The sequence below is a fragment of the Lynx canadensis genome, chromosome B1 (assembly GCF_007474595.2).
Source record: "Lynx canadensis isolate LIC74 chromosome B1, mLynCan4.pri.v2, whole genome shotgun sequence".
NCBI lineage: Eukaryota > Metazoa > Chordata > Mammalia > Carnivora > Felidae > Lynx > Lynx canadensis.
In genome coordinates, this window is record NC_044306.2 from 85679394 (window position 1) to 85689681 (window position 10288).

General features: G+C 40.0%; 1 long non-coding RNA gene across 2 annotated transcripts in view; it reads left to right on the forward strand.

Annotated features, from left to right (window-relative positions):
• Positions 1-706, forward strand: part of LOC115512216 — a 31020-nt gene extending 30314 nt beyond the window's left edge. For both annotated transcript variants that reach the window (XR_003968319.1, XR_003968320.1), the window contains exon 4: positions 547-706. This is a non-coding gene — a long non-coding RNA (uncharacterized LOC115512216). The remainder of the gene's footprint in view (positions 1-546) is intronic.
• Positions 707-10288: the final 9582 nt, after the last annotated feature.

Below are 10288 nucleotides of genomic sequence, written 5' to 3' on the forward strand. Positions count from 1 at the left end.
GTGATAGAACATGGAGGCCACAGCAATATCAGCTTCAGAGTTAATGACCTACTTTTCTCCTATCTCTTGCTCCAGTTCTTACCTCCTCATCTGTTTCTCTTGGTGCTATCAGGAGCATAAATGAGGGCTTTGGGAAGTGTGAAAGGCGAGGCTGATTAAAAAATATGTAGGGGTGCCTGGGTGGCTCAGTCAGTTAAGCGTCTGACTTTGGCTCAGGTCATGATCTCACAGTTCAGGGGTTCGAGCCCTGTGTCGGACTTTGTGCTGACATCTCAGAGCCTGGAGTCTGCTTCAGATTCTGTATGCATCTCTCTCTCTGCCCCTCCCCAACTCTCAATCTCAAAAATAAATAAACATTAAAAAAATATGTAGATACTCTGAAGTCCACTTACCATGTGCTTTGGACTGAACTGTGTCCCTCCAAAATTCATATGTTGAAGCCCTTGCGTCCAATGTGACTGTATTTGGAGATAGGGCCTTTAAAGGGATAGTTAAGGGAGGATGTAAAAGGTGGGACCATGATGCATTGGACTGGTGTCCTTACAGGAAAAGAAAGAGACATGAGAGATATCTCTCTCTGTCTCCTCGTGCATGGAGACCATATGACCAGATAGCAAGAAAGTGGCTGCCTGCAAGCCAAGGAGAGAGATTTCACCAGAAACCAAACCTGCTGACACCCTGATTTGGACTTCTGGCCTCCAGAACTAGGATGAAATAAATGTCTGTTGTTTAAGCCATGCGGTCTGTGGTATTTTGTTATGGCGGCCTGAGTGGACTAATTCAACAGGGTTATCCCTACATTTCATGTAACCTCTGCCTTGCAAAATTCAGAGTCTGGCCCATGCTGGAGTAGACTGGGAATATACACACTTAGGTCCTTTTTCCAAAACAAACAAAAAAACAAAAACAAAAAAAGTCTTCTTTAAGTGTATAAGAAACATACATGGGCATAGTAAAATGTTCATATAATACATATGGGATTTGAGGACACTTAAATTCTGCTACTCATCCCAGACCCTCATTCCTGCACTCCTCCATCCCAGAGGCAACCACTGGAAAATATCACTGCTAATACACTAGAATATAGACAAATGAATAGACATAGATAACCGCTCTTTTTATAGAAGTTAGAACATGCTACATATAATGTCCTGAATCTTGTTTTTTTTTTACTTATCAATATTTCATGTAAACTCATTTCATAATAGATATATCTGTAGAGGGGTTTCGTATTTTAGAAGTTATGATTTTTAAGAATATAGCACAATTTATATAACCTGTCTTCTGTTGACAGGACATTCAGGATTTTTTAATCTTTGTGCTTCAATACAAATAATACCACAACAAAATATTTGCACATTCATCTAAAATACATTCTTAGAAATGAGATTCTGGTTCAAAAATATTTGCATTTTTAGATGTTGTATGTTTATTTTATAGAAATTGCCAAATGCAAACATTCTTCTGACATCTGGAGACAGCAGGAGGCATTTAGTTGGCTCCCAGGCTGTACCTCTCCGTGACGTCATTATCAAAGGTCTTTCCTAAACAACCTGCATAGTCTAAATGCCATATGATTAACCTGAACTTGACCAAGGGAATCAACCTGGAAGGCTAGGTCACAGAGGAAGTCACCTGATCTGCTGAGCAAACAGGCCTTCCCTCTGTTATTACTCATGCCTCTAGGACTCTTTCCTCTTCCAACCTGCTGCCACGTGAATTGCTGTAACTCAACTCTTCAGATTCTTCTCAGTTTCTACCTAGGAAGAGAAGACAAGGGGAATAAAAATTTAAGGACTGTGTTTCACTCCCACACCCTAGGGAACATGCTTAGTTTTCTTTAATAAGCCTTGGGGAGAGAAGATTATTTTCTTGAGAAAATGTTCAATGTATTCATTGGCACTTTGAACAGAGCTGGACTGCTTCAGAGGATCACACCAGTTTGGCTCACGTGAGTCAAAAGTATTTCAACTTTTTATTTTCTGTATTCCCTCTGCGGAGAAGGAAAGTGCTGAGAACCATTTGCACTAATAAACTCTTCCAAAAGACCTGAGAGCATGAGCATTTTCCCAAGTCTAGATATTTTCCCTCATACAAGTGGGTCCCCTGGAGAAGTGACAAATAAACCCTGATCAAGTCTTACTAGATTCATGTGATGTTTTATTTTATTTAAAAAAAATTTTTTTTCATGTTGGGCTGCCTGCATGGCTCCATCGGTTGAGCATCCGACTTCAGCTCAAGTCATGATCTCATTGTTCATGAGTTCGAGCCCCATGCTGGGCTCTGTGCTGACAGCTCAGAGCCTGGAGCCTGCTTCCGATTCTGTGTCTCCTTCTCTCTCTGCCCCTCCTCCACTCATGCTGTCTCTCTCTCTCTCTCTCTCTCTCTCTCTCTCTCAAAATAAATGAATAAACATTAAAAAAATTTTAATGTTTATTCATTTATTTTGAGAGAGAGAGAGAGAGAGTGCAAGGGGGGAGAGAGGAAGAGGGAAAGAGAGTTCCAGACAGTCTCTTCTCTGTCAGCACAGAGCCTAATGCTGGGCTCGAATTCATGAACTGGGAGATCATGACCTGAGCAGAAGTCGGACACTCAACCAACTGAGCCACCCAGGTGCCCCTAGATTCATGTGTATGTTTTAAACCTTGATTTGGTGGTTTGAGGTACAGAAGCACCAGGGGATTTGTAGTTTACTAAAATAACCATACATTCTAGTCCATTCAACAATCCATAGGGGCCTTCCTGGGCTTTTGGAACATTTCTCCACTTGCTAAAATTATTTTGCGTTTAATGTTACTTACCATTGGAAATAAACATCATCTGAAATGTCTTTGAGTGAAGTTAGTGGGGTTTTCTGATCCTTCAGCTTGAAGTGTCACCTCAGAGAATGCTAATGACCCTGACTTAAGGACACACAACACATGGCCTTCTCCCTCTTAATGCTTATCCCAGTACAATTTTATTTTGTTGATTAATATTTAAATCCTACTTCCTATGAGCTTCTTGAGGGTATAATAGTATTTGATTTTCTTCAACATGCATCTAGTACGTCTTTGCTAACAGTTAGTAGATTCACACATTAGTTATAAGCAGAGTCCAATAGTGAATGCAGGATCATAAGGGTGATTTGGGGCCCAATGTAAAACTGAGAGGTGAGTTCAAATCATCTCTTAAATTAGAGAATGGTGTCAAAGAATGTATGAATCCAGGACTGAAAGCCCATTACCTAGATCTCACAAATATATATTTAAGTAAATCCGTGGTTTGTCTAAAAGAAATAGCCTCCTGCTAAAGTACCCTTGTTTGATCTATACCAGTGGTTCCCAGAAGTGTGGTCCCTGGTTCAACACCACTGGGAAACTTGCTGGGAATGCTCATTCTCGGGCCTCAGTCAGACCTACTGAATCAGAAATTCTGGAGGAGGGGCCTACCAGTCTCTTTTAATAAGTATCCAGGTGGTTTTGGCACACAAAAATTTGAGAATGACTGAGATACACAAATCTTATCACTTTCAAATGATAGAAGGAGGCAGACTCATGAAAACATGGAGTCTAGGTTTCTTGCTGGAAATGTAAACAAAAAATGAAAGAAAGAACTGGACCAAAGTCTGCACAGAATTTTTAGCTGTGTTCAACAGTTCATCAGTTCCCTGCCTTGGAGACAGCAGCCCCACCACATTTTCAGCCTCACTGACATCACTGTTTTTGTACAATCTCATTTAGGGCCTTGCCTATCTGCGTACAAAGCCCTGAAAAGTCCCTCTCATACCAAAGATGATCTGAGAATAATTGCACGACCTAAAAAAATTTATTGAGATAATAATGAGACAAATAATGTATATAAAATAATAGTGATAACAGTCAATATTGATAGAAAAGAAGTAGAATAGAATTAAGAGTGCAGGCTAGGTTTAAGTTGCTTGGTTTTGAATTTTGACTCTATCACTTCCTAGTTGCATGACTTTGATCAAGTTATTTCACTTTTTGTAGCTTTGTTTCCTCATTTATAACCAGGAGTTCAATAATAGTTTATTCAGTTCCTACTTCATATAGTCACTATGAGGATTAAGTGAAATAATATATATGGCCTTGGCACATGGTTCATGCTCAATAAATATTAACCATATAATATACAGAATGTGTACACACACACACACACACACACACACACACCCTGTCTTGCCCCCATGGCCTCCCCAGGTTGAATCCCAGTTAGTGCGACAGCAGAGCTCTTGCTGTAAGTTTAAAATATAACAGATGGCCCGGGGGTGGGGGTGGGCGTCGCGGCGCCTGGGTGGCTCAGTTGGCTGAGCGTCCGACTTCAGCTCAGGTCATGATCTTGCGATTCGTGACTTTGAGTCCCGTGTGGGGCTCTGTGCTGACAGCTCAGAGCCTGGAGCCTGTTTCGAATTCTTTGTCTCCCTCTCTCTCTGCCCCTCCCCTGCTCACACTCCGTATCTCCCTCTCTCTCAATAAAGAAACATAAAAAGAAAATAAAAATAAAAGGTCTAACAAACGGAGTGCCTGTGTGGCTCAGTCAGTTAAGCACCCGACTGTTGATTTTAGCTCAGGTCATTATCTCATGGTTTGTGAGTTCTAGCGCCATGTCAGGCTCTGTGCTGACAGCAAGGAGCCTGCCTGGGATTCTCTCTCTCCCTCTCTCCCTGCCCCTCCTCTGCTCATGCTCTCTCTCAAAATAAGTAAATAAACTAAAAAAAACAAAAGGGAAAAAAAGGATATGACAGAAAGAGAACTGGGTGCTCTTTTGGGGAAACTATTAGCTTCAGTGAGAAGACATGCCCAGCCTGCTTTCCCTGCCCCCTCAGTAACACACATCATAACATGTTGAAGCAGGTGTAACCAGGAACTGTAGTCAATGTGTCTCTGGTGAGAAGGTGAACCTCCCAGAGGCAGAGAGGGGTCCAGAAATTTGTCTTCCCTTTCTCCCCCCACTACGCCATTATCAGTAAGAAATAAAAATTACCAGCAGGTCCAGAAGTGGTCCCGTGGCTGGGAGAAAAGAAGTCAGAAGGACGTGGAGTGACTCCGGGGTTGGGTATGGATCCAGCTACACCTTGGAGGTCACCAATGCCAAAGAGCTGAGCTGGTCCTGGCTGACAAAGTCTGGTGACTATCTGAGGGACTGCCCTGAGAAGAGGAAGAATGCTCAGATAACAAGCAGCCAGAAAGACAAATGTTCACTCTGACTCTCTTTGAGCTTTTTAAAATGTTTATTTTTGAGAGAGACAGAAAGAGAGACAGAGTGCAAACAGGGGAGGGGCAGATAGACATGGAGACAGAATCCGAAGCAGGCTCCAGACTCTGAGCTGTCAGCACAGAACCCGTTGCTGAACTTGAACCCAGGAACCACAAGATCATGACCTGAGCCGAAGTCAGACGCTTAACCAACTGAGCCACCCAGGTGCCCCTCCCTGAGTCTCTTTGTATAGCGGCCCCTCAGCAAAGAGGGGGATCAACTCCATAACAGTACAATGTTGGCAAACCACATTTAACAAGACAAATCTATCATAACAAACAGGCTAGGGAAAAAAAAAAAAACTATTAAGATGGCATTAAATGCCCATATTTTTTAGCTGTAAAAAGAGGTTCTAGAAGACATCTGTTTTCAAAATATGTCAGATTCATCAATGTGTGAAGCAGCTGTGCCAGTAGGTGACCCTTCTGTTTAGGAGACACTGTGTCTGCGTTGGCAGCAGCAGAGGAGAGGTTACCACAAATTTCACATAGGAATCCTGTATCCCTTGTAAAGGGGAAAATTTAGAATCACTCACATCGGCTGCTTCCCTTCCAAGTTGGAGCAAGATGCTGGGGTAATTAGCGAACGTTTCATACACTATCACGATCTTTCCAGGGCCTGGTCTGCACATACATATATAAGAAAGTGGAGCATGAAGAGATCTCTTTCCTCCACCCAGCCCTGTCCTTGCACACCGTAGGGGAAAGAGGCCCTAGTCACCTTCACTTTAACTCTGCATCGGGAATAAGCAACAAAGAAATCTTCCAAATACAGGTGCACAGCCATACTGTCTCAATATAGCACCTGGCTGTGGAAATAATGATGTCTCTTTGTCCACATATGCTTATATGCACAGATTGATATTTGAAAAGATGTTCCCCCAAAAAGCCAATTGTTATCTCTAAGTGGTGATATTTGGGGAAATTCTCCTTTCTCTTTTATACTTCTCTCTCATGCTCAGTTTTTAGAAAAAACATTTATCATTTTTATAATCTGAAAAATGAAGCTATTTTAATCTTGGGGGAAAACATTATTGTGTGTGTTGAAAGCCTAAAATGTAATAAAAATGCAGAGTCACATTACTATGTTGCACCCTAAAAACATAGTGAAAGGCACTTTCATGCAAACATAATAGATGAGGTTGTGAAGAAGTATGCACTGTCCATGCTGCTGGGGGGAAGAAGTGGGTACAATCTTCCTGGGGAATAATTTGCCAATGTGTGTCAAGAGCATTAAAAAGGTGCATTCTAGAAGGTCCAGAAATTCTACTTAGGAATCTATATTAAGAAAATAATTAAGGGGAGCCTCAGGGATGGCTCAGTTGATTAAGCGTCCGACTCTTGATTTCAGCAAGGTCATGATCTCACAGTTCATGAATTCAAGCCCCAGTCTGCTTGGGATTTTCTCTCTCTCTCTCTCCTCTCTCTCTCTCTCTTTCTCTTTCTCTTTCTCTTTCTCTCTCAAAATAAATGAATGAACAAAAAATAAACAAATATGCAAAGACATATAATTAAACATGTTCATCACAGATCTTATAATATTTTATTTTTTAATTTCTTTACCATTTATTTATTTTTGAAAGACAGAGAGAGACAGAGCAGGAGCAGGGGGAGGGCCAGAAAGAGGAGAAACACAGAATCTGAAGCAGGCTCCAGGATCTGAGCTATAAGCACAGATCCCAATGTGGGGCTTGAACTCATGAACCTTAAGATCAAGACCTGAGCAGAAGTCAGATGCTTAACCAACTGAACCACCCAGGTGCCCCTGTTTATAATATTTTAAAGATGCAAATAATTATGGCAGCTGAGTTAAATAAATGAAGGTACATCATATAATTAAATAATATGCAGTTAATGAAAGTAATGATATAAATGTACATTTTTTAAATATCTGGGGATGTGTTCACAATATTGTTATGAACAAAAGCAAGACATAAAAATTTGCCTGTAGTGTGAACCCATTTCTGTTTAAAAAGAAAAACACACTACATAACCTGTATACTTACATTCTTTTCTTTCAGCTTATCTGTTTTGTCTAATTTTTCTACAATCAACATGATTTACTTGTGTGATTAGAAGTTAAATAGCAAGAGGAATATTAATCGAAAATGTTCAAATTTATAAAATAGTTTATGTGATCTCCTTTACACACACACACACACACACACACACACACACATTTTATTATACTGATGGTTACTCATTCCAGGTTTTAATAAAGCCTATACATGATCTGGTACCAGCTTCAAGGATAGCCATAAAAATATTTTTAGAGTTGGCTTAATCAAATGTAATCTCTAATATAGTACTGTTTCATTTAACCACCAACCAGCTGTCTTTATCTACAATTCTGTGATTTTTCTATTGGCACATCTGAGATAGATTTTCTCATTTCTTTCAAAAGTTTTCTTAATTGAGACTTCATGTTAAAATCCAAGGGTCACAGTTTGTAGGGAAGGTTGCATTCAAAAGGTACATATTTTAGTATTTTAAATATGTGCCTCCCATTTCGGTATTCTTAGGTGAGTGAGGGCTGGTTCTGTATAAAGGAATAAAGAAGAAATTAGGTTTTAAAAAGTTTCATTCAGGGACAGAATGTCTAAGCTTCCAATTTGATTGACTGAGTCATTCCCATTAAAAGCAAACTGTAATTTTCATTGGAATAGAAATCAGTGTGATTTAACACATCCCTTTTTATGGAAGACTGCATTTCACAGCCTATAAGAAGATCACAAGTGACAAAAAAAAAAAAAAAGCAAAATTCTCACCAGCACAATTTTATCATGAAAATGCCTATTTAGGTCTATATTTTATACAAGAAATCAAAGACGTCATTGAAGGGCAATACATTCTGTAAAAGAAACCTCAGTGATAAACACCTGACGAGAGTATTAAGAGCCTTGGGGACAAATAAAGAGTGAGTTATTTTTTTGACTTTTCCCCAATTCTGATAAAGATAGCTCAACAGCCAGCTCTCGTGCTTATTTTTTAAGAATTAAGTGATCTGAATTATTTCTCCCTTGGTCCAGAGAATAAGTTTGCTTTCCCAGTTAATGTTTTATACCTACAGTTTTTCAAAGATTTGCAGTGTTCAGATTATTTTGTTTTATAATCTGTGGTCTGAAGCTCTGAGAGGCTAAAAATTAAGAGGTAAAGGGTTTAAATATAGTTGATAATTTGGGAGTTTGAGTGATACGTTGTTGTTTGGTGTTAGTAATGATGCCTAGATATCCCTCTTTCTTTTAAATCATTTAGTCAAATATATGAAAATGATTTAAAGATTTGAGATTCAAGATAGAATATAGTATTTCTCTTGTAAGAATGCTGTCAGTATAATAAAAAGACAGTTCTCTTATTTGAAAAGGAAACTGCAGAGGTGCCTGGGTGGCTTAGTCAGTTAAGTGTCCAACTTCAGCTCAGGTCATGATCTCACAGTTCATGAGTTCAAGTCCCATGTCAGGCTCTGTGCTGACAGCTGAGGGCCTGGAGCCTGCTTTGGATTCTGTGTCTTCCTCTCTCTCTGCCCCTCCTGAGCTCACGCTCTGTCTCTCTGTCTCAAAAATAAATAAACATTAAAAAGGAAAAGAAAAGTGCATTTTTTCCTTGAATTTTTGAATTAGAGAATCTGTGTAAAATTGACCATCTTTTTTTTTTTCATAACTTTCATGTGTGTGAATCAAAGTATTTTATTTCAAAAAGATCATTAAAAATATTAGTTCTTATCCTCAGAGGAAAATAGTTGTATTCCTCTACTTAAAAAAAGAGGGGCGCCTGGGTGGCGCAGTCGGTTAAGCGTCCGACTTCAGCCAGGTCACGATCTCGCGGTCCGTGAGTTTGAGCCCCGCGTCAGGCTCTGGGCTGATGGCTCAGAGCCTGGAGCCTGTTTCCGATTCTGTGTCTCCCTCTCTCTCTGCCCCTCCCCCGTTCATGCTCTGTCTCTCTCTGTCCCAAAAATAAATAAACGTTGGAAAAAAAAAAAATTAAAAAAAAAAAAAAAAAGAAAAGCCATGGGGTGCCTGGGTGGCTCAGTCGGTTGAGTGTCCAACTTCGGCTCAGGTCATGATCTCAGGGTTTGTGGGTTTGAGCCCCGTGTCAGGCTGTGGGCTGTCAGCTCAGAGCCTGGAGCCTGCTTCGGATTCTGTGACTCCCTCTCTCCCTCTGCCCCTCCCCCACTCATGCTCTGTCTCTCTCTGCCTCTCAAAAATAAAGAAACATAATCAACAAATTTTTTTAAAAGAAAAGCTTACTTATTAGGTTTATAGGCACATGAGTAATTCAGAAAAAAACACTATTATTGCCGATATCAATGTTCCAGTCTGCTTTTTACTTATATTCACGTGTTTGATACTAATATTTGTGTTGATTTAAAAAATCCTGTTGATGGTGGGGTTTTTTTTGCGTGTTTTTAACAAGCAAAAAAATGGACAAATTAGTCATTGTCAAAAGACCAGCGTGACTGTGGGGAAAAAACCATCATCCTTAAAAGGAAAGAGGAGGCTATTTCACAATCTTCAGAACACACAGCTATATACCAGATTAAAGAGTGTTTGCCTTTTTGATATGGCTGCTTGGCTTACACAAAACAGGGGAGATGTCAGACATTTCCCAGCTAATGGAGTAATCGAAGGTCAAGTAATGTGTCAATGCTCAGTGACTGATTTTACAATAAAAATGAACCTACAGTGAGACTTTGTGAAGTATCAGTTTCATTAGATATGCCCACATACATAGCTGCCATGTCTTGGTAATCTCACCAAATGGCAGCCAGTCATAGGCTGGGCAGCAACCTAGTCCTTGGATAAAGAGATAAGGTGAGCCAATCCATTTCCCTCTCATGAATTAGAGCTCTGAAATACCTAAAGATTTTAGTTAATGGTGGGAGCTATGGCTTGAAAGCAATGACAAAAGATGGAACCAGAGAAACTTTCATGAGCCACATACATGCTTAAGTTATAAGAAACAGAAACCATGGGTGAGGAGAGGACACTGGTCAGTGAAAAGAATATACTAAAATGTGTAAAGAAAAGCAGAGA